A 26,246-nucleotide genomic window follows, 5' to 3' on the forward strand; every position below is an offset into this window, starting at 1 on the left:
AAATCCCCAACTCAATCACTGTTTGCTAATGTTTTATGGGGCAGGGAAAGCTTCTCCTGTTAAAGAAGGAACAGCTTTTCTGTTAAAGTTGAGAATCAGCCCTGTTTCGTAGACAGATGTGTAGCAAGACTGAGTGTGGGGAAAAGGGAAGGAAGGGGACTAGCATTTCTTCTGCAGCTTCCATGGGCCAGGCACTTATGCTGGGCTCTTAACCCACATAATCCCACATGATATTCACAGTGACTCTCTGAGATAAGCATTACTACTCCATTTTACAGATGCAACAACTGAGGCTCAGAAGAGCAAATGATGGAATCAGGAGCTGAACCCCGGTCTGCCTAGTATCAAAAGGCCACGCTCCACCATGGGCGGGCTGGTTTACTACTCAAACATAACTCTTAAGCCACCTGGAGAGACTCGGTGAAGAGAATGAGTAGGAAGAAGAGAAAGAACAGGAAGCAGCAGTAGAAGCCTTTTTCCTGCCTGTCTGCTTTGTAGTTTCTTCCAGATCCCCTCCCCCAGCAGCCCTATTCTCCTGCCTCTGACCCCTCATTAGTCTCAATCCCTCTTCACATGCTTTGGGGAAATAACTGTGCTGGGTGACCATGGCAGCCTTGTGTCTCTAGGACCCTCCGCTGTTTTGTCTGCTGGTGCCTTACTTGGGATCACGCAACCCCTGCTGCTAGAACAGGATAGGTATTCTACGGTCACCTTCCTGAAGGAGACATCCTTATCTCTGCCTTCCAAAGATTTGAGTTGGAAGTGCTGGCTCCTGAGTACCTAGAAGGGGTTTTTGACTTTTCTCCTCCATCTGATCCAAAGAAATCAAAATTGAATTGGTTGGTGCCCAGATCCATCTTTCTGGTAACATTTTCTACATATGGCTCAGGGGACATGGGCTGAAAGGGGTCAAGAGCTCTGCTAATAAGTTTCAGAGAGAAGCTGTCTCATGTCACCCTCATGCCAGCTCTGTATTACAGATGGGCAATGGGGCTGAGAGACATCAGGCCCAAAACCACACAGGTCTACTTGGGGGGCAGGACTTGGGTTTATTAGACTTTAAAAAAAGTAATAATATGAATTGAACACATATGGACCAGACACTATGCTAAACACTTTAAACGAGTGACTATATTCACTTCCCATAACAACCTTGTGAATGGTACCATTATTGGTCCTCATTTTGCAGCCAGGGAAATCGAGGCTAAGGGAAGTTAGACTCCTGGACTGTGGCCACATGGCCAGTAGGTGGGAGACCAGAGTCAAGAGGCCAGGTTAGCCTGATGCTACAGCCCACACTCCTCCCTCCACCCTTCTGGACCCCCACAAACCAGTGCAGGGGTCCTGCAGCTCTCTACTGGGCTTCGGGCCCTCACGGGAGCATGGCTAAGGCCAGGGGTCACCACTGAGCATGCTCCAGAACAGAGCAACAGTGTGAGGGCTCTCGGACAGCCAAACCCCTGCAATGACCTCCGTGCGGATAACAATCTGCCTTTCTAGGTCTGAGTCATCAACATAGCTCAAATTTTAAGTAGTTTTGAAGCAGGAGGAAGATCAAGCCTAGGCAATATTTCCCTGCTTCCAAGTGAGCTCATGTTTCTTCACCACACGGTTTGGGCATGGTACTAACTTCTTCCTAAATGAGAAGCACCAAATGGATGGCGCTTGACTTCAGGAAGCATTTATGAATCTGTGCGTGGGCACAGAATGGCAGATGACTTCTAATATGGATAAGGGCCAGGTTATATATTGAGGGATAAAAAATATCTGAAATCATTAAAAGAAAGGGCTCTGAGGGCTGAGTCATGGCCCAGCAAGGAGCCACGGGCGTCACTGTGGGTCATCCCTAAAATAAGCTTAAAGCATTTTCTGTCCCAAAATGCCAATAAATTGTTGGGCATCTTCAAAGAGGAATAGTGGAGAAAATGCAGAAATATGGATTCTGCCCTTACAGGAACTCCTAGAATTCTTGCCAGGAGGCTGGGCTTACATGGTTCCCAGAGGGAGACAGGTAGTAATTTGCTGCATGTGGGGGCAACCAAAAGGATGGGCCTCCTCACTCGAAAAAGTAAAGACCAAGAAAACTACAGCCCACATAGATGAAGTTGTTTTTGCCAAAATCTGAAGGATGAGATAGATATGAGTTCTAGCCAAAGTTCACAGAATATGCATAAATTTAAAATATAAAGAAGAAAGTACTTCTCCATCTAACAAGTGCAGGGAAGAGGCTATTTCCTTTATGCCCTCTCTTGGCCCTGTCCTCACCCTCGGTGGTGAGGGGGGCTTCCAGCACAGAGAAGTAGAGGTGCCATGAGATGCAATCCATTGAAGCAAGAGAATGGCTTGGTTTTTGGGGGGCTTCCTTCTGAACACGTGACGATCCAGAGTGAAATGGGCCTCATCAGCACATATGTATGGGGTGAAGGGGTGAAATAAGACCTGCTAGCTCTAGAAGAGTGCATCCTGGACCCTGGGAAGAGGGGTGGGAAGGAAAGGAGAGGGGGAAAGCAGGAGAAGGAACCTTCCAGGTGCCCAAATGAGGCTGGCCCGTGATGGCCAAGACCACCGGAGGAGGAAAAAGCACAGAAATGCACTCTGGACTGAGGGCATTATTGGTTGGCTACAGGTAAGACTGTCTTTTTCTGGTGGTATCCTGAACCCTTTCTAGGCACCACAGGCTGTCCAGGCAGAGTGGAACCCCCAACCTCTCGAGGCTCCTCTGTCCACCCCAGATGCCGGGTCCATCACTATAGTAACTCCCTTGCAGACAAACACAACCCCTCTGCCTCCTTCCTCCTTCCCGAGTGTCGTGAGCAGCTGAGTGTGGTGGTGGGTGAGGAAGGGAGCCCCCGGAGAGGAGGCACACACCATGATGCCGACAAGTCTGGCTTCGAATCCCTGACAACACACCTCAAGAGGACCCTCAGTTCTCCCCAGGAGTCCTCCTGCATTCACTGACAAGATCAGTGCGCCCTCCCCCTCTCCAGCACCACTTAGCCCTCAAGCCTCTAATTCCCACGTTCTGGCCACATTCTCAGCCAGTTGCCTTGTTTCTCATTCCACTGAGAAAAGAGAAGCACATCTACCAACTCTGGTATCAGTTCCTGTATACACCACTTCCTCCTGTGACAATGGACAGAGTGTCTACACTCGGAGGCGGTGACAGCCTTCCCCCACGCAGGCGCTCATCTGCTCTCCTCCGGGAACCTGCTGCTGCAGAGTCCCCCTTCTCCTGTCTTCCACAATCTCCCCCTATACCAAGTCAATTTCATCTGTAGCCAACATACGGCATCTTTAAAGAAAAAACTTTCCTGACCTCCACACTCTTCTTCAGCCACTGTCCCGCTGTTCTGTTCTCCTCTACAGCTCAGTCTCTTAAAAGATGTGTCCATGCTCTGGTCTCCACTTTCTCCTTCCCCTTTTCTCTTTAACTTAATAAAATCAAGATTGTCTTCACTACCCCAGGCCAAGCTGCTGAGACAATGGACAGTCTTGGTCCTTCTCCTACTATGCCTCTCAGCAGCACATGAGCCCGCTGACCTCTCCCTGTTTCTTGGATTTCTCACATCCTGGTGACCTCATGGTTCTTGGCTGCCACAGTCCTCACCTCCTCCACTGGCAGGTCCTCTCTACCGTCTTTTGCCAGATCCTCCCCATTTTCTAGGCTGAAAACAAAAAAATAAACAAACAAAAAACCAAAACCAAACCAAAACAAAACAAAACCCCCACCAAAACCAAAGAAACAAAACCAACCCCCCCCCCCAAAAAAAAAACCCCAAAAAAGCCCCACAACCACTCTCAACTTTCCAGCAGCACTGTCCAGGAGATTTCATGCTGAATATAGAATTTCATCACAGTGGTTTTACCCAGCTGACAGTGATCAATGACCATGAATTTCAAGTGACCCCAGGACACTAGACCGTTCCTGGACCTCACTGGAGGCTCTTGGCCAATGAACAAGGAATTTGTTTTAGCCAAGCACTTGCATACTTATAAACTCATTCTCTCCTATCCAAAGTGCTGATTTCTAATTCTGACTTGCATGACCATCACAGAACCCTGTTCCTAAAGCTTTAAAAACTGTGACTTTTCTCCCTTATAGAACTCCTCAGTGAATTTCTCCTTGCATGACAAGTAAATATGCTCAGCATTTTTTTTTTTTTTTAACACTGGTGGTCAGGGGATGGGGGTATCATTGTTTTATTATTTGACAGTTGTTGAAAGTTGGGGAGCTTGGGCCTTTTCTCTTCTCCATCTAAACTCACTCCCAAAGTGATCTCATCCAGTTTCATACCTTTAAATACAACCTATATACTAACACTACTAAATTTATAGCTCCTGGCCCAACTTCCCTAAACAGCAACGTATATATCCAACTGCCAGGCTGAAATCTCCATTTTATTGCCTGATAAGTATCTCAAACTTAACATGTGCAAAACTAAACACTTGTCCTCCACTTAAACTCAGGTGTTCCCATTTCAGAAAGTGATGACAATCCTCTTCCAGTTGCTTAGGGCAAACCCAGGAGGAATCCTTGACTTCTTTCTTTTCCCACCCTCACATCAATTCATCAACAGATCTTGCTGGCTCTCCCTGAATTTTACCCCTTCCGTTTCTCTCCCACCTCCTTTCATCCTGATGACTGCTGTACAAACTCCCAACCAGCCTCCTGCTTCTACGATTATCCACTCTCAGGGTGTTTTCCACAGAGCACTCAGAGGGTCCCTTCACACCTGAAATGGCTTTCACATGGCCTATGCCGTGGCCTAGCCCTTGATGGCCCCACATGACCTGGCCCCTGGTTCCCTCTCTGACCTCATTTCCAGCCATGTTTCCCTTGCCTGGGAAGCTCCAGTCTTACAGGCCTCCTTGCCAACCTCAAACTCACCCAGCAAACCCCCACCTCAGGGCCTTTACATGGGTGGTTCTCTCAGCCTGGAAAGCTCCTCCTTCCCAGAGGCACATCGCCATTCCCTCTCTCCACCCAGGTCTCTGCCCAAAGGTCACCTCCTCAGAAAGATCTTCCTGATCAACCTGCCAGAAACAGCAGTCCCTGTAAAGCACTCACTATCCCCTTGATCTGCAGTTAGGATTTCTTATAGTTACGTCCACTTGTTTATTGTGTGTCTCCTGCACCAGTCACGGATACATCCCCATGCCTGGCATATAGTAAGCGCTTAGTAAATATTTGTCAAATGCATGAAACCAGAGCCCTCGAGAAAAGTATTAACTCTGGCGCTCACTAGCTGCTGGACTTCATGCTAATCACATACTCTGTGGCACCTCCATGTCCCCAAAATGATAAGACCAAGAATAATGCATGTTCTACCAACCCTCAGGGTTTTGTAAGGGCCAGATGAGCTAACGTGGGCATGATCTACTCTTTAAATATAATTTATGCCACTCTTGAAGTTTTGTGCCTCTCTCTGCTTCAGAATCCAAAATGAATGGGCGTCTTGGTTCCTTTTCTATGTCCGGGGATCTCAGATACAATGTCCAGAAATTAAAAGTGCTCCCAAAGAGCTGTTTCTGTATTATTCACCAGTTAATTATTAACTCTACCAACTGTCCACAAACTCTACTACCCCAGATCCAGTCAACTGCCAATATCTTTATTTCCAGTCTTTATTTTACATGTCTCGCTGTGTGTCTATTTATTCCTAAGCCAATGTATATAATATAGTAAATACATCATACTCACCTCAGTATAAATAATAAAGAGCTATTTGTGTGTGATGGTTATTTATATAAATGCCCTGGGTTCACTAGCAAGCATGTTTTACAAACCTACATCAATAAAATGTAAAAATGCTTCTATTCTAAATACTCCTTGGAACCGTTCCTGCCTTGCCCCATACACGTTTTACTTATTTATTTCCCTTCCGACACTAAAGCAATCAGTGACACGCTGCCAGTGTTCTTCCCTTATTTGAAAACACACTTAATAATGCATTCTTTTGCAATGATTTTGTGTCACACAAAGCAAAGCTTAATGTGGTCAAATAAATAGTGGTCCTAACGTTGAATGGTGGTAGTGAGCAGACACAGCAAGGCTGGGCACACACGGCAGGCCGCCCAAGGGAGCGGATTCCGTATTCACCGGGCTGAGCCCGCACCTGCTCAGCCAAAGAAACCCTCCCAGTGAATTTGCATGTCTACCGGAGTCAGCGGTGATGGTGGAGTTGTAACAGGCAGTTCATCTAGTCTGAACAACAGAGACGTGATTTTCAGAGAAAAGACAGAGAGAGATGTGCAGATGTGTCCTTTGTCCTAAACACACAGACCCCCCACACCTTCGCTAGGCTGGAGAATGAGGGGGTTGAATCAGCTGTTCACGAAGGTCCTCTCCAGTTCACACATAGCTGATTCGCCACGGTTTGCTTTCACATTTCCTTCCAGCTGGCTCATTCAGAGAGGGGCTCTTAGTGTCAGGGGTGGAATGCGAATGGAACTCAAAGGCCCCCATTCCACCTTGTCTTTCTCCAAGCTCCACCCCCACTCCACCAGGAAGCTTTGCGCTCTTTCTTCGCAGCTCAGATCCTGAAGCAAAAATTATCTCCCATAATAGTCTCTTGTACTATTGAAAGCCATAGTTTCAACACATGTGTTTTGTCTCTCCCCAAACCCAAAAGGATTCGGGTATAACTGCTGAGTTCATTCAGCGGTGAACCACTTTTATCAGTTGGGAAAAGCAGGCATTAAGGAATATTGAGGGAATATAAAGGAAATTATGAGGCTGGTCCCTGCCCTTGAGGAGATGGATTACCTGCAGGGTACACAAGACCCACACCAAAAAGGCATCACAAAGGGGTTTCTGCAAAAATGGCTAAAATGTGTAAAGTTGAAGCCTTCATGCTTCTGCTACTATGTACTTTCTCGGCTGTATTTCCCACTCAATCCTTTCGCATTCTATGGTCTCTAAGACACATGTCTTCAAGCTTTTGCCTAAACTGATCTCTGTCTAGAACATCCTTCCTTAACCACTTCTTTCCTAAACCCTGCCCTTCCTTAAAGGTTGAAACCAAATCCCTCCCTCTCTGAGGTTCCCCATCTTCCCTGAGCTTGAGCCCCATCAAAGCAGTTGAGCTGGGATTCAGAATGGACCAACACAAAACTCAACTGAGGGCACCTGGGTGGCTCAGTTGGTTAGGCATCTGCCTTCAGCTCAGGTCATGATCTCGAGGTCCTGGGATCGAGCCCCACGTCGGGCTCCCTGCTCAGTGGGGAGTCTGCTTCTCCCTCTCCTCTGCCCCTCCCCCCGGCTCATGCATGCTCTCTCTCTCAAATAAATAAATAAAATCTTTAAAAAAAAAAAAACTCAACTGGTCCCTCCTGCCTCATTGACCACCAAGACTTACTGCCATTCAGGATAGTGGCGTTTAGATCCTTTATCAAATGTTGCTCAAATCACCTTGGTTGTTCATGACAACAGAGGATAATATGTTAATTTCACTCACAGATCTCAAGCTCACAGATTTAGAAGAAATTAGGGAAACCTTCTCATAGGGGCTATTGTTCGGTCTCATGTAGGACATTCTTCCTAGGGTCAAGATCAGGGTCAAATCAGGGGCATAGTCCCCAGGTAGCTCCCAATCAGTTGGGATACCATGTTTATGTGCCACCCCAATTCACGGCCAAAGCCAAATAATGAAGGCACTGTGACATCTGATGCTGCCCCTTCAGAATTTGTGTTCTAAGCTGCTACATTTTGACCTATCTAGAGATGACCTCAGTGTCCCAAGCAAGTGTTCATGACTGGCCTGTGAGCCCTGCAGTGCCTTCTCTTGTCCTACAATCTCTGTTCCAAGGATAGTTGGTCACTTGTCCCACCTGTCTATCCAGGGTGGACTCACTGGCTTTCGGTAACAGAGGAAGACCAACTGGCATTTATACTATTCCACAAGGGCAGCAGAGAGGGTATCATTCTCCAGGTAGCCTGATTCTTCACTCACGCATGTTCATGAGCACGTGCGCATGCACACACACACACACACACCAGCCTGACAGGGCAACATGATTATCTGTTCCAGGTCCATTTCTGTGGCTTGCTCGTATTCTACTCTTTATGAAATTTGCTGCACTATGATCTCAAGCCTATTTTCTTCCCCCCAAAATACATTGAGTAGAATAATAATCAAAAGGAAGACTTTGAACTGCCACCAGGCCTTTCATCTTGTGATCTCAGAGAGCTTTACCAGGCACTAAATAATTAATGTACTGCAAGTGACACAAAGACCAGGCAGCCTGGAAAACCAAGTCCATCAATGAGAGACCTTGTGGAATGAGGGGGTGCCCATAGGGACAAAGACCAACCAGTGGGCCCAGTAGTCCCTGGGTGGGTTGAACAAGAAGCTACAAACTATCCAGGACAAATTGGCTCTTCTCTTGACCTGATGTTTCAAGCTGGGAAGGGACAGTTTCCCGGGTAACCTCTGGAGAGGGCATGGCCCCCTTTCACAAGAAGAAGTGAGATCCAGCACAAGAGAGAGGATTTTTTTTTAATTTAAAAAAATTATATTTATTTACTTGAGAGAGAGAGAAAGTGTGAAGGGAGGAGCAGAGGGAGAGGGAGAAAAACAGACTCCACTGAGCGTGGAGCCCAACGCAGGGCTCGATCTCACAACCCTGAGATCATGACCTGAGCTGAAATCAAGAGTCAGACGCTTAACCGACTGAGCCAAGTAGGCACCCCCAGGAGAGTGGATATTAACTACTTACACAATCACCATGATTTTTGACTCACTGATGCCTTTTGGAGTCAATCATCTCATCATCCTGAAAACAGTCCTGTTAGTTACCCCTTTTTACAGATGAGAAGATTCAGGCTCAGAAAACAACTTCCCTATGCAAGGTCACATAGCTAGTATCAGGTTAGAACATAGGACTGAGGACCCCTGATATATGGACTAACCAGAAATGCCATTCTCCAACACAGACTCCTGCAGATGATGTTGACTGCCCTGGAGAACAGCGACATCAAGTTAAACACAGTGGAAAGATTGATCAGATCGCAGATGCCTGCGGCATTCTCCTGAGGATGACAGATTCCCTTCAGGTCAACAAGGAATGTGACCTAGAAACACACACCTTCAGTCCAGGGCCTCAAGCAGCACCTGCACTGTTTCCATGGCAACCACGACCAGGTCTGATGCTTGGCCCTTGAGATGGGCCTTGGTTGGTCCAGGGAGAGGATGCTTGGGATGGGGGAAGGAGAGGGGCAGAACACTTTCTACTAATTTCCAGTCTTTTCAATCTCTTTATCTACTTGTCACCCTCTCATTTCAGGAAAGAGTCTATCCTCCAGGAAACTGCACTTCAAATACCTTTTCTCAGAACAAAGACCTCTCACCCATGGCTGGACCCATTTCCAGAGAATGGAAGCAGAATGCCTGAACAAGCTGGTGTGCTAAATAGAGACCCAGGTTTCTGGGAGCAGTGATGTTACTGTGTGACCTTGGGTAAGCTACTTAACCTTTTTGAAGCTTTGTTTCTCTGCATATAAAACAGAAGTCATCATGCTTTTCCATCCAACTTTAGGGACGCTCTGAGAATTAATGAGACAGTATATACAAAGCCCTCAGGCTCTTTTGAAGAAAGACACACTAGAAATCCTTGGGCTGTTACCAAGGGACATTGTCATGATGACACATTTTAAAACATATTTCACCTGTACTACTAAAATAAACTCAGCTTATATTAAAACAGATAGGCCAATAGCCTAATTTGCTTCTCCCTGTTCTGATGCTGCACTTCTTTTTGGCTTCCATTCATCTCACACTGAGAACAACCATGGTCAGTGTTACCCTTGACCCCTGTGCAGACACCCAGGGTGAGAGTCGGGAAGGGCTCTAAAGACCATTTGTCTATGTCTTCCCATCACATACACGAGGAAGCTGAAACACAGGAAAGGCCAATGGTTTACCCAGGGTCATCTCACTAGTGAAAAATCAAGAATCTGATCTTTTGACCCTTCATTCTGTGTCTCACCCAACCATAGGAGAAGGTAATAAAGAAAGAAGGAGGGGAAAGAAATAGGGGGACAGATACTTTTGCTCTTTAAACCTTTAAACTACTGTTCTGTACAGTACTCTGGGATGAAAAAGAAACTAAGGAAAAAACCAATACTTCGTGTATATACCGATTATGCATGCCAGCCCCATACTGGGTGCTCTACAACCGTTGTCCCATATAAATCCTACAATTTTCTGAATGGGGGATTATTATCCTCATTTACAATGAGGGACCTGATGCTCACAGAAATTAAGTAACTTGCCCAAGGTCCTGGAGTGAAAAAGAACGGAACTAAGATTAATTCATTCAATGAATATTTATTGAGCATCTCCTATGTGCCAAACTCTGCCCTTGGCAGATAGGATGCATTAGTGAGCAGAATTAGATGTTACCCTCTTAGAGCTTATAGGCTGAGGAGCTTAGAGTGTGGTGGGGCAGCAGACAGCAGTCCAACCACCTCACAAATCCTTGTAATGTCTCAACATTGACATGTGTTGTGAAGGAGAGATACATGGCCCTATGAGAATGTGTAAAAGAGAGGCTAGATTTCAGCCTTAAGGAAGGGAAGGATTGCCTAAGAAATCGATGCTTGAGCTGGGGACCTAAAGTGGACGAGCAGAGTTAGCCAGTTAAAGGGAGTGGGACGGGGAGGGAGGCCAGAATGGGAAGGGATCTGTTCGAGCCCAAGTCTGTCTCAGTCCAGAGTATCTGCTCCTTATTTGCCATAAGAGGTTAGGTGTTACTGAGGACCCCTGCCATAAGGACCAACCAGCAATGCCACAGTCTAATTCGGAACCTCTTGGAGATGATGTTGATTGTCCTGGAGAACAGGGACATTGAGTTACACACAGAAGAGGGATTGATGAGATCACAGATATCTGCAGCATTTTCCTAACTGAGGGCAAGGCTTCCTTCAGGTCAACCAGGAAGGTCACTTAGAAACATATGCTTTCAGTCCAGGCAGCTGGTTCTCCATGACCTGAAGCTCAGCCAGCTCTCCATGGAGACCACCATCAGGCCTGATGCCTTTCCCATAGATGGGGCTTTGGCTGGACCAGGGGAAGGACGCATAGGGTGAAATTTATCAGAGGCATGGTAGTCTGATGGAGGACGTGCTGAGGAGGAAACCCTAGGGAATTAGACCCACAGAATCTAAACACAGTGCCATATACCAAAGGGAAGGGCTGGGCCCTGGTGTCTGGATTCCAGGCCTTATCCCTACAGGAAGCTTGGCCAATAGGCTGAGCTTCAGAGCAAAAGCAGAAGGATCACCAAGAGGACAGAGTAGTCCTGCCAGTGGGGAAGAGTCATTCTGTGGCAGTTCCAGGTGACCTTCCTGGTTGACCTTTCTCTGGAAAAGCAAAGGGATGACCCTGCCCCTGGAACACTGTCGCAGCCCTCTAGCTCCTGGTGATAAACCTGTGTTTGCTTCCCCCCCTCCCTCCCCCCACCAGGGCCCAGGCCAACATAACCAGAGTCTTTCTTTCTCACCACCACATTTTATTTTGCTTGAAATATTAGGTGAAGAGAGAAGCGGGGGCAGCAGGAAGAAAGGGAAAAGGGGAGGGAGGAAGGAGAGGGAAGAGCCGGTGAAGAGACTAACAATGAGGAGTGAGCAGAAACAAAGAGAAGAAAGGGTGCAGAGGGAGAAGGGAAATCATCTGATATTTTTCACCATTTGGAAGTTACCGAGAGAAAGTTATTCAAAGTACCACTGTAAAAAGGCCATAAAACACCTTGGAGAAAACATGAAAGTCATGCCGCCGCCATACAGATGAGCACCCTGGAATTAGCTGCCAGAGAAATGTCGGGAAAGAAGAAATTCAATGGCCCACGCGGCTGCCTCCACCCTCTCTCCCTCCCGGCTCCCACCCCCTCCGAACTTCCTGGCTCGGAAAGCACAGGCAGGAATTTGGAGCCAGCAAGTGTGAAGGAATGTCGGAGCTGCTATTTGCCTTCATGAAGCACATCTTGAGTGCATCTATTAGAAATATATTTTAAAATACACTTTCAGTTTCACTACAGAAAATCCGAAAAAGTCAGGAAGTTCTAAGGAAGAAAAGAAGCCTGGCTCTTACCCTCAGCACCCAGAAACCTGTGTTGACACTTTATGGTATGTTATTCTGGGACTCGGTTTTCACGCACTGGGTTTTCACACTTCGAGCCTTTGGCTTAAGGTCTGTTGAGAAGGGCAGGAGAGATTTTTCTCTCCACCCATGAGATCTCTGTTTGCAGGGCTGAGAGAAGTCATTCTCTGGAACCACCTGGGGGGCCCAACCCCAGGGGGCTAACACCTTGAAGCACAAATGCTAAAACCATGGAAACTCAAGAGGCTCTCAGCCCAGAGCATGGGCCTACAGCCAAAGGCAACACTGGCTTGGACGGAGTCAGCAGGAAGGCGAGGGCTTGCCCTGGGCAGAGTTGGGAGCAGCTGCGAGGTGAATGCAGAGAGACCAGGTGAGGCAGGTGCCCTGCTGCGCACCCTCAGCATCACTGGGCAGAGGGGCGAGGCACTTCTGCTCTGGCAGACGCCTTAAAGAAGTCACAAGAACCACAGACTATGGAAAACGTGTGATGTCCGTGCTCGAACCTAAGTAATAGACGTGGTACATTGATTTCATGGCTTGGGAAAGATTTAAAACTACGTGGAATTAAAAAAAAAAAAAAAAAAAAGTGGACTTCTATCCCAATCTCAAAGGGACAGCCAATGACGGCAAACTGGAGATGGGGTCCTATCTCTCTGTGGCCAGTGGCACTCAACAAATGTATGGCAGCTCTTAAAAGCCCCTTCGTTGGCATTCAAGCCTGTGATCCTCACAATGGTCTTGTAAGATAATAAAAAATAATGCCAACTTACAGAGAAGGAAAATGAAAATCAAATGCTTCCTAACCTTTTTTTTTTTTTTTTTTAATTATTTATTTGACACAGAGAGAGAGGGAACACAAGCAGGGGGAGCGGAAGAGGGAGAAACAGGCTTCCCGCGGAGCAAGGAGCCCGATGTGGGGCTCCATCCCAGGACCCTGGGACCATGACCCAAGCTGAAGGCAGACGCTTAACGACTGAGCCACCCAGGCGCCCCTGCTTCCTAACCTTTTTACACATCATGACACACAGAGAAAATGATATTTATATGGCTCACTGGGGCACACAGAAGAGGCACCAGCAGTTAGAGGCAAGTGGTCCAAGGGCTTCAGCGTCTCCTCCTCTGACTCAGCATCCCTGAATGCTGGGGGCTCAACAGTTTGGTATCTCTGCACAGCTGCTGGCTATTGGCAGCACATGCATGACCATGGCACTGCTGGGGAAGGAAGCTCCGGGCCGAGAGATGCGGCCAGAAGTCATGTTGTGAGAAGAACAGAGAATGCCATCACTCTGCACCTTGTCCCCGGGACATTTCAGAGCAGCAACAGAGCTGTTAGCCACAGAGGAATCCTGGGGCTTACTCTGCAGTCAGGAAAAGAACAGGTGCGTCCAACACTCTGTCATTACCACACAAAGCAGGTGATTCAAGTGAATAAGGATCTTGAAGTTGGATCTGATGGGACCATAGAAAGTTCCGTTCAAGCATTTATAACTGGTGAGATGCTTCAAAAAAAAAAAGAAAAAGAAAACTAGGAGGTAAACTCAGTTCCTTTCTCTACTCTGGGAAATTCAGAAAATAATTTCACAGGATGGTTACTGAATGGCCAAAAAGTAATGATTACAAATGACGGAGTTAACTGCTGTATGTGGCCTCATCTGTCATCATTCCAGAGCCTTATCAGGAGCCTCATCAGGATTAGGGGCTCATCATGACCGATGCTATTTGCCGACCAAGACGGCTTGGCTCCATCCCTTGCCCCTTCAATCATAGGGGCAGGAGGAACCTTCTAAGGTTTGAGCATAAACCCTGAGAAATTGCTTTCGGCAATGACTCCGGGAGTGGCTTCCAAGATAATGGACTCTTTTTCTGCAAGTGATAGTCTATCTCCACCAAACCTCCCAGGTCTTGCTGTCACTGGGGAGTTCGGGCAGCACCAGGACATGATGGTGGCCAGTACCAGGTGTGTGAGAAACTAACCTTCTAGCCTAAGTGAATGTCATACTCAATACAGCTAGAATGTCATACTCAATACACTCATTCAGTGTCGACACAACATCAAACCCCTGGATGGAAAATGAAAATATTTCCTCAGTTCTCTGAATATATCCAGATGCTAACCAAAGATTTCCATTTTTGTCAAGGTAATGTGCGTGCCCTGTATCAATCCAGCCCACGAGAAGCAGTCAGGACTGAGCATCAGAAATATTTGGAGCAGGTGAATGGAACATGAGCTAACTGGATACTACTACTTAGATCACTTATAACTGTGTATAAAGAGCAAGCCTGACTTCTAGGGAGGTTCTGTCAGTGACTGGAAAGGGTGTTGTAGGAAGGTGAAGTCAATCCCCTGCTAATAGCTCACGCTCAGCAACGATCAGCAGTGGGTGGGGAGGAGAGACATCACTTTTCCCTGGGCCTTGCACACAGGATAAACCTCTCCCCCTCCCTTTTTATTTTTTATTTTTATTTTTTTGTACAGGACACCCAGAGACTTCTGGAATACTCACATCCATGAATACTGCTGCAGTGTATTATTACTCCCATAAAATGCATTTGCCAAAATATGCAGAAAACAACAAATCATTCGCTAAGCGACTGGGGACCACACCCAGCCTAATAGTGTGAGACTTTCAATTTCTTATCTCAGCAAAATGACAATTTATTACATATCCTAGAGTTTGGAATCACTTGCAAATCGTGGAAACTGTGACTATTTCGTCTGCCACTACTGAGAAGTTGCCGCAGTCAGAATATGAAAGTGAAGGAATACAACCAGATACAAAAGTCACCTTTCCAGGTCCACTGGGGTTCTCTGGGGGGGGAATACTCAGGTTCCAGACTCTGCAATGGGCAGCGGGGAGGAAAAAAACTGTTTATCACACAAGCCAGAAGATTTATCCGTGGCTTCCCCACTTCCCACATCTGTAGATGTGTGCAGTTTTCCCGTCCAAGGTACATAGCAATTATAGCCACAATCGGTTTAACTCACCCTTGAGGTGAAAAGGCTTGAGGAAGTCATGTTTGTAGGTTGCTAATTGTTAGGGGGGCCCCAAAGATAAAGACATTGAGATCCTTACTCTCTGGAGTGGGTATAAGCGGAGCAGATGTAAGACCAACAGAGAAAGGCTCTGGAATGTGATGCAGTGTGCTGGCAAGAGCAAGAAGGAAGCTACAAGTGAGCAGAAGGACATCCACCCCCAGAGCAAATAGGAGAGAGTGTGACTCCAAAGAGAAACACATACATTTGGCTGGTGGGGCCCCTGTTCTGCGGGGGGCCGGGGGGCACTGAAGAAGAGTGACCTCCCTGGGCTCCCGGGAAGTCATTCAGGGAATACGAGCAGCATCAGGGAAGAGAAAACCTGAGGTCACCCTACGGAATGAAATGACAGTCAGAGCTTCCTCCCATTTGAATTATCCTTGTTTAGAGAGATATGTGGTAGGGGAGGAGGGTTTATAAAAGGGGCTCAAAATGAAATTAGGAAGAGGAGGCCAAATGGGGAATCCGGATGGTGCCATATTATCTTGGAGTTTAGATCCTGGGCTTAGACACGAGGCTGACCTGAAATCAACTCACAGCTCCAACACCTACTACTACCGGGGTGACCTCAGCCTCGCTATTGGACTTCTCTAAGCTCCAATGTCCTTGTCTGTGATGTGGGGACAGTAATAGAACCAACATTATGCACCTGCCTTGAAGATGCCACGACAGAGTGCTTCTGAGCCGCTTGGCACAATATCTAGCATACAGTATGTGTTCAGTAAATGTTATTTATAGCACCATAAATAATAATGTATTATTATTATTATTATAAATAAAGGGAATGCTGGACAAATTTTGTGCCCAGGAATTAAGAGATCTGAGTTCTGAAATTTCAGGGAAGAGTCCATACCATCCCTCTGAGGGAGAACAAGAGTTTTGTGGGCAGCAGAGATAGACCTGGAATCCAGACACAGCCACGGGGGTGGTTGTTTTCAGGGCTGTGTAGACAATGACAAGAGGGGCTGAAGGGGCTGCCCCAGGAAAAAGTGGCCATGGGAGCCTGAGCGTGCAGATTGGCCAATATCAGAGAAGCCGGCCATAGAGGCCTGAGCTCGGAGTTCTGATGCTTACAAAGGTGGAGAGTGCTAGATACATTTCAGTCTGGGAGCCAGTAAAGCACAAATTAGGTTACCAAGGCAAGAACTCGGGCACGGAAAAACAAGTTAAATACCCAGTTAGGAGGGAGATGTGGAGAACACGCAGAGGAACAGGACCCAGACCTAACACTGGGCCCAGGTGTCAGCCTCCCTCTGACCCTGTCCCAGACTCAGTGACTCACCGAGTCATCTGTGCTCTTTATATTCACTCCCCTTGTCCACATTCAAGCCCAGACGAAAGGTGCTGCAGACAATCTCTATCACCACCTGGAAACGCTGAGCAATCATGGAGATTTCACATTGTGCCAGAGATAGGAGGATGGCTAATGTTTCCAGATTTTTTTTAATGGGAAAAAGGAATGGAGTTCGGGACCTTATTAGACTTGTAAGCTTAATAATGGTCTCTGGCATAATTCTAAAATGGACAATTAACCAGATGGCTTGGAAACCTTTAGAAACATACACTGATCATAGGGAGATAAAACTAGTTCAGTAGGAATAAGACAGGATCACACTAAGGATAATATAATTACTAGCAAAAGAGTAACACAGTCCCCCTCACCCCCATCAAAAAGGAAAATAAGTACAAAACAAAGACCCCTGTAAAATAAATAGATCCTGATCTCACTCTTTCCCCACTACACCCTCCCACACATACTCACATGCAGAAATTCAAATGGCTAATAAATATTGGACAAAAGTTCAACTCCAATAGTAATCAAAAGGAAGCAAATTAAAATACCAAGATGTGGGGCACCTGGGTGGCTCAGTTGGTTAAGCCTCTGCCTTCAGCTCCAGTCATGATCCCAGGGTCCCGGGATTGAGTCCCACATCTGGCTCCTTGCTCAGCGGGGAGCCTGCTTCTCCCTATGCCCCTCCCCACCCTGCTCGTGCTCTCTCTCTCCTCTCCCCTCTCTCTCTCAAATAAATAAGTAAAATCTTTCATAAAAAAACCCACCAAAATACTACTTTTCACTGAATTAGAAGATATTTTTAAATTAGAAGATATTTTTAATTATCTGAATCAGAAGATATTTTTAAATAATTTTTAATAATGTAGCTGGTTTAAATTCATTTAAATTAATTTAAAATAGATGTCAAAATGATCATGCTCAGCAAGGATGAGGGGCAATGAGACAGATAATTTTATACACCCTTGGTAGGAGTATAAATTATAAATGTGATTGTTATTTGTAACGATAATGTTATGATAGCTAACAATGAGTGCTTACCGTGTGTAAAGCTGTATAAATATGCAATATTTTATTTATCACAGCAACCCTATGAAATAGATATTGACATCCTTGTTTTGCATATGAAGAAATTAAGAGGATATTTTCAAATTCCGATGCTCACACGTCAACTGTTAGAGGGAGAATGCGTGGGGAGAGGATGAGAGAAGGGAAAATGTCCTACAGGTGACTCCGGTCTGGGCATGACTATCTCTCTGCTGAGAATAACAAAACTGCACCACGCTGGAAGTAAGTGTAGATAAGCAATTTTGGTAATATTTAGAACCTTATGAGTGTGCACACCACTGACTTTGATTCTATTCTAAGAAAATATGTTATAAAAAATGTTTGTGAACAACTACATTCCACAGTGATTTTATAACAGTAAATGTTATCTCAATTGGAAACAGATTATCTAGCATTAGGTGGAATTATTAAGAAAATAATATTAGTGGTAATAGTAATAATAATAACTTTTATTGCTTGTTGATTACGTGCCAGGTATTAGTTTAAGCTTTACTTGAATTCCCATATATTCCTTATAGAAACTTGAAAAGATAGTGATTATAATTACCCTGTTTTGCAAGTAAGGAAACTGAGCCACAGAAAAGTAATTTGCCCGGGATCACAGACTAACCCACGGCAGCATCAGGACTAGAACCCACACAATCTTACTCCAGAGTATTCACTATTAATCATCAAACTCTATATATTTAATTGATTTCCATGATAGACTATTATGGAGCCATTAGAGGTAATGTTTTCAAAGAGTTGTTCATAACGTAGGGAAATATTTATATATGCTTGGAAAATTGCATATATAGTATGATCTCAGCTATGTAAAAAATATACAAAGAAAACGCCTGAAAGGAAAACACCAATTAACAGTAATTGTCTTTGAATGGTCTGGTCATGAGTCATTTATTTTCTTCTTTACACTTTTCCAAGTATTTCTAATTTACTGAAATAAGTATGAGTCTTTTTTTTTTTTAAATCCAGGGTGGGAAAAAAAAGGAAATCATACTCAGGCCAAATTATTTTATTAAAATTATTTCCTTTTTGACAATGTATTTTAAAATTTGACTAAGGAAGGGAAAAAGGAAGGGGGGAAAATCGGAGGGGGAGATGAACCATGAGAGACTATGGACTCCAAGAAACAAACTGAGAGTTTTAGAGGGGTGGGGGATGGGTTAGCCGGGTGATGGGTATTAAGGAGGGCACGTATTGCATGGAGCACTGGGTATTATATGCAAACAATGAATCATGGAACACTACATCAAAAACTAATGATGTAATGTATGGTGACTAACATAATAAAATTTAGGGACCCCTGGGTGGCTCAGTCAGTTAAACGGCTGCCTTCGGCTCAGGTCATGATTCCGGGGTCCTGGGATCGAGTCCCGCATTGGGCTCCCTGCTCAGTGGGGAGCCTGCTTCTCCCTCTTCCTCCCCCACTGCCTGTACTCGCTCTCTCTCTCTCTGACAAATAAGTAAATAAAATCTTTAAAAAAAATTAAATTAAATTAAATTTTTAAAAAAAGAAAGAAATGATATCATCAAAATAATAAATAAATAAATAAATAAACTACTGAGGAAAAAAAACTAATGATGTACTGTATGGTGACTAACGTAACATAATAAAATAAAATAAATAAAAAATAAAAAGCAAAAAAATAAATAAAAATAAAATAAAATTTGAGTAAGTAACTTATATTTAGTACATTAAGGGAACACATTTAACATAAAATGTCTACAATTGTTTATTAATGGAACAGTTCTTCCTGTATTAAGTCAATAAAAGAGGACCAAGATTAAGGTTTATCCACTCTTGAATTTCTGCTCCCTTTACCCCATTATCTAACACAGTGTCTTATGCAGTGTTAACTTTTGGCAAATATTTGCAAAATGAGTGACCTTATCTTGTTTAACACTTTTTAAAAAATCAGTAAGACATGGAAGAATTCCTTACTGAATTTGTAGTGATAATTGGTGCAACAGGAAACAGTCAAAATTTGAAATTATCTAAGCCAAATTCAGATGAAATGTAATATTCATTAAACTTTCAAAAGTATCAATTGTTTATGTATCAAAAGTCTTAAAATAAGTTACTCACTAATTTGCTGACGTGATTCTAAAAACCACCCAATGAAATACCTAAGAATGTGCACAAAGACTTAGCCCCAGTGATGCTCCAGGTAACACCTAAAGATTAAAAACAATTAGATCTGTAACGGTACATGATAGGTTGAATATACTGTGGGCATCCTTAAAATAGAGTATCATCTAGTAAAAGGATGTTGTAGGAATTTATTTATTGATGTAGATATTTTCGTGAAGATAAAACAGTATGATCCTACTTTGTTTAAAATACATAACTGGTAAATAGCCAGAGATAAATGCATAGAACACAGACTGGAAGGCTATACAGTCAAATGTTAGCAGCAGATTATCTTTGCATGGTGTAATTATGGGCAGCTTTGTATTTATTACGCTCCATCAAATTTTTTTAAATGTAAAAATATCTTCTATACAACTATAGAATGTGTTTTGGGGTACTGGTGCTGATTTTACAACATTTCACATAAAAAAAAGGTGGGGGGGCTCTGCATGTATGATTGCCCTAAGCTCTTACATAGCTAGCAATACTGTATGGCAGCTAAAAAGACGCTAATTCCAGTCTTAAGTGACACCACTAGTGGCAAAACCTCCAGACTATAGGCTGCAGTGACTCCCTTGGGCTCTGCAGTGGACCAGCACATTGATAATACTGCATTCACTTCTTGCATTATTTTAGTAAAAGAACTGACAAACCAGGGAGTCCAGAGCAAAACAAGCAGTGGCAGGGATATCTGCCACGAGTGAGGTTTGCCTGGAAAAGAAGAGTCTACTGGGAGACGTTCCATCTACCATCCTTCCCAACTTGGTGTCTGTTTTCTTTTACATAATCATCCCTGTGTCTCTACCACCAGGAGACATCCTGGGCTAGTTCCCCAGAATAACACTATGTCTGCATGGAGGGTGGGAAATGGTAGAGCTGGAGTTGGAGTGAGGCCGGAGGAACAGGAGGGTCATGGCAAGAGTAACTGAGAAGGAGAAAGACAAGCACAAGAATGCAAGCCTGGTGGGCCTACGGAGAGCCTCAAAACCCTGCTCTGGCATGGGAGGAGTCGAGAAGCAGAGAGATGGCTGGCAATGGCAAGGAAGCTTTCACAGTATCTTTTAAAGTGGCTCAGGTCAGGGAGGAGCTCATGTTATATTATACTCATCCATTTACTCATCATATACTAGCAGAGCACTTGGGCACTGCAGACATACAACTGAGTTTCACACCCAAATGACCTTGGCCCTCACGGAGACTGGAGCCTGTGTCAAAAGAAGAACAACTGGTCCAGTGAAGATGGCAAAGTAGGAGGGCCCTAAGCTCACCTTGTCCCACAGATATACCTACATAACACCCATATCAGTGTAAATAACCCAGAAAATGAAGACTGGCAGAACAGACTCTCCACAGCTACATGTAGAGAAGAGGCCACATCTAAGAGTGTCGGAAGGGCAGAGAGAAGGTCAGGAGCCAGATGGACCCACGGGACTGTCCATAGAATGGAGGGATGCTGTGGGCATAGAGAGGGGAAAAAAACAGACCTTCACCCCAGGCACCCCAGGCACGGGGATCCCACATGGGAAATACAAATCCCTATAACATTTGGGGACCAGCAGGGCCAAATTTCATGAGTTCTTACAATCAGCAGTGCTTAATACCTGGAACTTTCAAAATCAGCTGGCTCCACTCTGGGAAAGCTGGGAGGGCAAGAGGAAACTGAGTCCCCACCCTTAAAGAGATAGCACAATAAAGAACCCCACTGAGATACAGCATGGAAGTAGCAGTTTGAAAAATGCCTGGGGTATATGGGAGGAAGCTTTATTAACTAATCTCAGAGCATGTGCTAGAGGGGCAGGGATCATTGGGAGACTTCCCCAGGAACAAAAGAGCTGTCAGGGACCATTTCCTCCCCCCGTGCCACAGCTCAGACACACAGACACCTGCAGGAACCAGCGTGGTGCCAACACTCACTACCTAACTTGATAACAGCATACCCCACACCCTCCAGCCAACCCTCTGCTCCAGATCTCCTCCTACAGCAGACCTACATGAGCTTTGATAACATTGCTGTGCCACCCCTGCATTCACCTGTTTACCTGTCCCCTCCAATAAACCCTTGGCTGTAGCCCATGCAAAGCAGTGCCACAGCTTGGCAATGTGCAAGCAGCCCCCAAAAGGGGCCGGCACCACTCCAAAGAGACTCCTGCCCTGGGGGAGAGGAGAAAATAACCACACACCCAGTCAGACTGTAACCCCCAGTAGTGAGCTGGGGGCAGACATCTGATCTGACTGCAGGCCCCACCCACCAATGGAAGCTTCTCAGGGGACAACACAGGGGAAGCTCCCTGCAGTTTGGTGCTACAGCATCTCTGTCAAACACTTGTCTGACTCAACTTAAGTCCAAGGTGGGCCCAGACTGGCCCAATAACAACACAGGGACCAAACTCTGCCCACAAAAGGCAAAGACAGCCATTGCAGATGACTGGACTGAAGGCAAAAGCAGCTCATCCACAACAGTAGGATGCACAAAAGACATACAGGAGAAACCCCTGAAGTGCCAAGTTCTGGTGAACAGGGAGCATTGAACTTCAGGGCACTACAGGACCTCTTCTTCATAAGACCACTACTTTCAAGAGCAGGAGACATCGCTGACTTTCCTAATACGTAGAAACAGACACAGAGACTTAGACAAAATGAGCAGACAGAGCACTATGTACCAAATGAAAGAAAAGGACAAAATCACAGGAAGAGACCTAAACAAAATGGAGATAAATCATTTGTCTGATAGAGAATTTAAAGTAATGGTCATAAATATACTCAATGGACCTGAGAAAAGAGTGGAGGACCTCAGTAAGACCCTTAACAAAGAGATAGAAAACATAAAAAAGAACCAATCAGAAATGAAGAACTCAATAAGTGAAATTAAAAATGCACTAGATGAAATAAATAGTAGACTAGAGGAAACAGAAGAACTGATCAGTGACCTGGAGGACAGAATAATGGAAAGCAATCAAGCTAAACCAGAGAGAGAAAAAAGTAATAATAAATAAAAATAGACTTAGGGGACATGTGCACTATAGGGATCCCAGAAAAAGAAGAGAGAAAGGCAGCAGAAAACTTATTTGAAGAAATAATGGTGGAAAACTTCCCAAACCTGGAGAAGGAAATAGAAATAGTATACAAATCTAATGGTGTCCACAAATCAAAAAATGGTAATAGAAATGCAAAAAATAAAGAGAAAAGAATCCAAATATACCACTAAAGAAAGCCAACAAACCATGACAGAAAAGAGTAAGAGAAGAAAGTAACTACAAAAACAATCACAAAACAAGTAACAAGATGGCAATAAATACATACCTGCCAATAATTACTTTAAATGTAAATGGATTAAATACTCCAGTCAAAAGACATAGGGTGATGGAATGGATCTATACAATTTATACACTGCCTACAAGAGACTCATTTCAAACCTAAAGACATCAGATATGCAGATTGAAAGTGAAGGGATGGAAAATTATTTGTCATGCAAATGGAGGTGAAAAGAGAGCCAGAATAGCAATACTTATATCAGACAAAATTGACTTTAAAACAGAGACTGTAACAAGAGACAAAGAAGGACACTATATAATCATAAAGGGAACAATCTATCAAGAAGATATAACAACTGTAAATTTTTATGCACCCAATGTGGGAGCACCCAAATACATAAAGTAGCTAATAACAAACAGAAAGGAAATAATAGTAACACAATAATATGGGACTTTAATGTCCTACTTATATCAATGGATAGATCATTGAACAGAAAATCAACAAGAAAACAGTAGCTTTGAATGACACATTGGACCAGGTGGATCTATCAGATATATTCAGAACATTCCATCCTAAAACAGCAGAATACACATTCAAAAGCACATGGAACAGAATAGATCACATATTAGATCACAAAACAGGTCTCAACAAATTCAAAAAAATAAAGTTATACCATGCATCTTTTCCAACCACAACACTATTAAAGTAGAAATCAACCATAAGAAAAAAATCTGGAAAGAACACAAATACATGGAGGTTAAATAACATGCTACTGAGCAGTGAATGGGTTAACCAATAAATCAAAAAGGAAATAAAAAAACACATGGAGACAAATGAAAACAAAAACACAACAGTCCAAAGTCTTTGGGATGCAGCAAAAACCGTTCTAAAAGGAAAGTTTATAGCAATACAGGCCCACCTCAAGAAGCAAGAAAAATCTCAAATAAATAACCTAACCTTACACCGAAAGGATCTAGTAAAAGAAGAATCAACAGACCCGAAAATAATACAAGGAAGGAAATAATAAAGATTAGGGCAGAAATAAATAAAATAGAAACTAAAAAACAATAGAACTAATTAATGAAACCAGAAGCTGGTTCTTTGAAAAGATCACCAAAATTGATAAACCTTCAGCCAGACCCATCCAAAAAAAAAACGCAAGAGAGAGAAAGGACTCAAATAAACAAAATCAGAAATGAAAGAGGATAAATAACAACCAACACCACAGAAATACAAAAGATTATAAGAGATTATGAAAAATTATATGCCAACAAATTGAACAACCTAGAAGAAATGGATAAATTACTAGAAACATATAACCTCCCAAAACTGATTCAGGAAGAAATAAAAAACTTGAACAGATTTATTACTGGCAATGAAATTGAATCAGTAATCAAAAAACTACTGACAAACAAAAATCCAGGATATACAACTTCTCAGGTGATTTCTTACCAAATATTTAAAGAAGAGTTAATACCTATTCTTCTCAAACTATTCCAAAAAAAAAGGAGGAAAGCTTCCAAATTCATTCTATGAAGCCAGCATTACCCTGATACAAAAACCAGATAAAGACACTACAAAAAAAAGAGAGAGAGAGAGAGAGAGAACAACAAGCCAATATCTCTGATGAACACAGATTCAAAAATCTTTTTTTTTTTTTTTTAAGATTTTATTTATTTATTTGAGAGAGAGAGTGAGAGAGAGAGCACAAGAGGGGGGAGCGGGAGAGGGAGAAGCAGACTCCCTGCTGAGCAGGTAGCCCGATGCGGGACTCGATCCTGGGACCCCGGGATCATGACCTGAGCCGAAGGCAGTCGCTTAACCAACTGAGCCACCCAGGCGCCCTGATTCAAAAATCTTCAACAAAATATTAGCAAACCAAATCCAACAGTACATTAAACACATCATTCACTATGATCAAGTAGAATTTATTCCTGGGATGCATGGGTGGTTCAATATTTGCAAATCAGTCAATGCGATACATCACATCAACAAGAAAAAGGATAAAAACCATATGATCATTTCAATAGATGCAGAAAAAGCATCTGACAAAGCACAATATCCACTCATGATAAAAACCTTCAACAAAGTATGCTTAGGGGGAACATACCTCAAAGTAATAAGGGCCATATATGAAAAACCTGTGGTTACCATCATACTCACTAGTGAAAAGCTGAGAGTATTCCCCCTAAAATCAGGAAAAAAGACAAGGATGTCCACTCTCACCACTTTTATTCAAAATAGTACCGGAAGTCCTAGTCACAGCAATCAGAAAAGAAAAGAAATGAAAGGCATCCAAATTGGCAAGGAAGAAGTAGAACTCTCACTATTTGCAGATGACACGATAGTATATAGAAAAAACCCCAAAGACTCCACCAAAAAACTACTAGAACGAATAAATGAATTCAGTAAAATTGCAGGATACAAAATCAATGTACAGAAATCTGTTATATTCCTATACACTAATAATGAAGCAATAGAAAGTAAAATTAACAAAGCCATCCCATTTACAATTGCATCAAAAACAATAAAATATCAAGGAATAAATTTAACCAAAGAGGTGAAAGACCTGTACTCTGAAAACTATAAAACACTGATGAAAGAAATTCAGGATGACACAAAGAAATGGAAAGACATTCCATGCTCATAAGTTGAAAGAATATTGTTAAAATATCTATACTACCCAAAGCAATCTACACATTTAATGAAATTTCTATCAAAATACCAACAGCATTTTTCACAGCACTAGAACAAACAATTCTAAAATTTGTATGGAACCACGAAAGACCCTAAATAGCCAAAGCAATCTTGAAAAAGAAAAATGAAACTGGAGGTATCATAATTCCAGACTTCTAGCTATATTACAAAGTGGTAGTAATTAGTACAGTACTGACATAAAAATAAACATATAGATCAATGGAATAGAATGGAAAACCCAGAAATAAACTCACAATTATATAGTCAATTAATCTTTCACAAAGAGGAATAAAGACACAATAGAAAAAAAACAGTCCCTTCAACAAATGGTGTTAGCTACATGCAAAAGATTGAAACTGGACCACTTTCTTATACAATAGAGAAAAATAAACTTAAAATGGATTAAGGACTTAAATATGAGACCTGAAACCATAAAAATCCTAGAAGAGAGCACAGGCAGGAATTTCTCTGACATTGGATGTAGCAATATTTTTCTAGATATGTCTCCTGAGGCAAGGGAAACAAAAGCAAAAATGAACTATTGGGACTACAACAAAATAAAAATCTTCTGCACAGATAAGGAAACAATCAACAAAACTAAAAGACCGCCTACTGAATGGTAGAAGATATTTGCCAATGACATATCCAATAAAGGGTTAGAATCCAAAATATATA

The 26,246-nt window shown here is 43.5% G+C and overlaps 1 protein-coding gene across 1 annotated transcript in view; it reads right to left on the bottom strand.

Annotated features, from left to right (window-relative positions):
- The window catches only part of ALK (ALK receptor tyrosine kinase), a 673,529-nt gene that overhangs the window by 483,508 nt on the left and 163,775 nt on the right, over positions 1-26,246 (bottom strand). The gene's annotated exons all lie outside the window — the stretch shown is intronic.

The sequence above is a fragment of the Phoca vitulina genome, unplaced genomic scaffold (assembly GCF_004348235.1).
Source record: "Phoca vitulina isolate PV1807 unplaced genomic scaffold, GSC_HSeal_1.0 scaffold63, whole genome shotgun sequence".
NCBI classification, from domain to species: domain Eukaryota; kingdom Metazoa; phylum Chordata; class Mammalia; order Carnivora; family Phocidae; genus Phoca; species Phoca vitulina.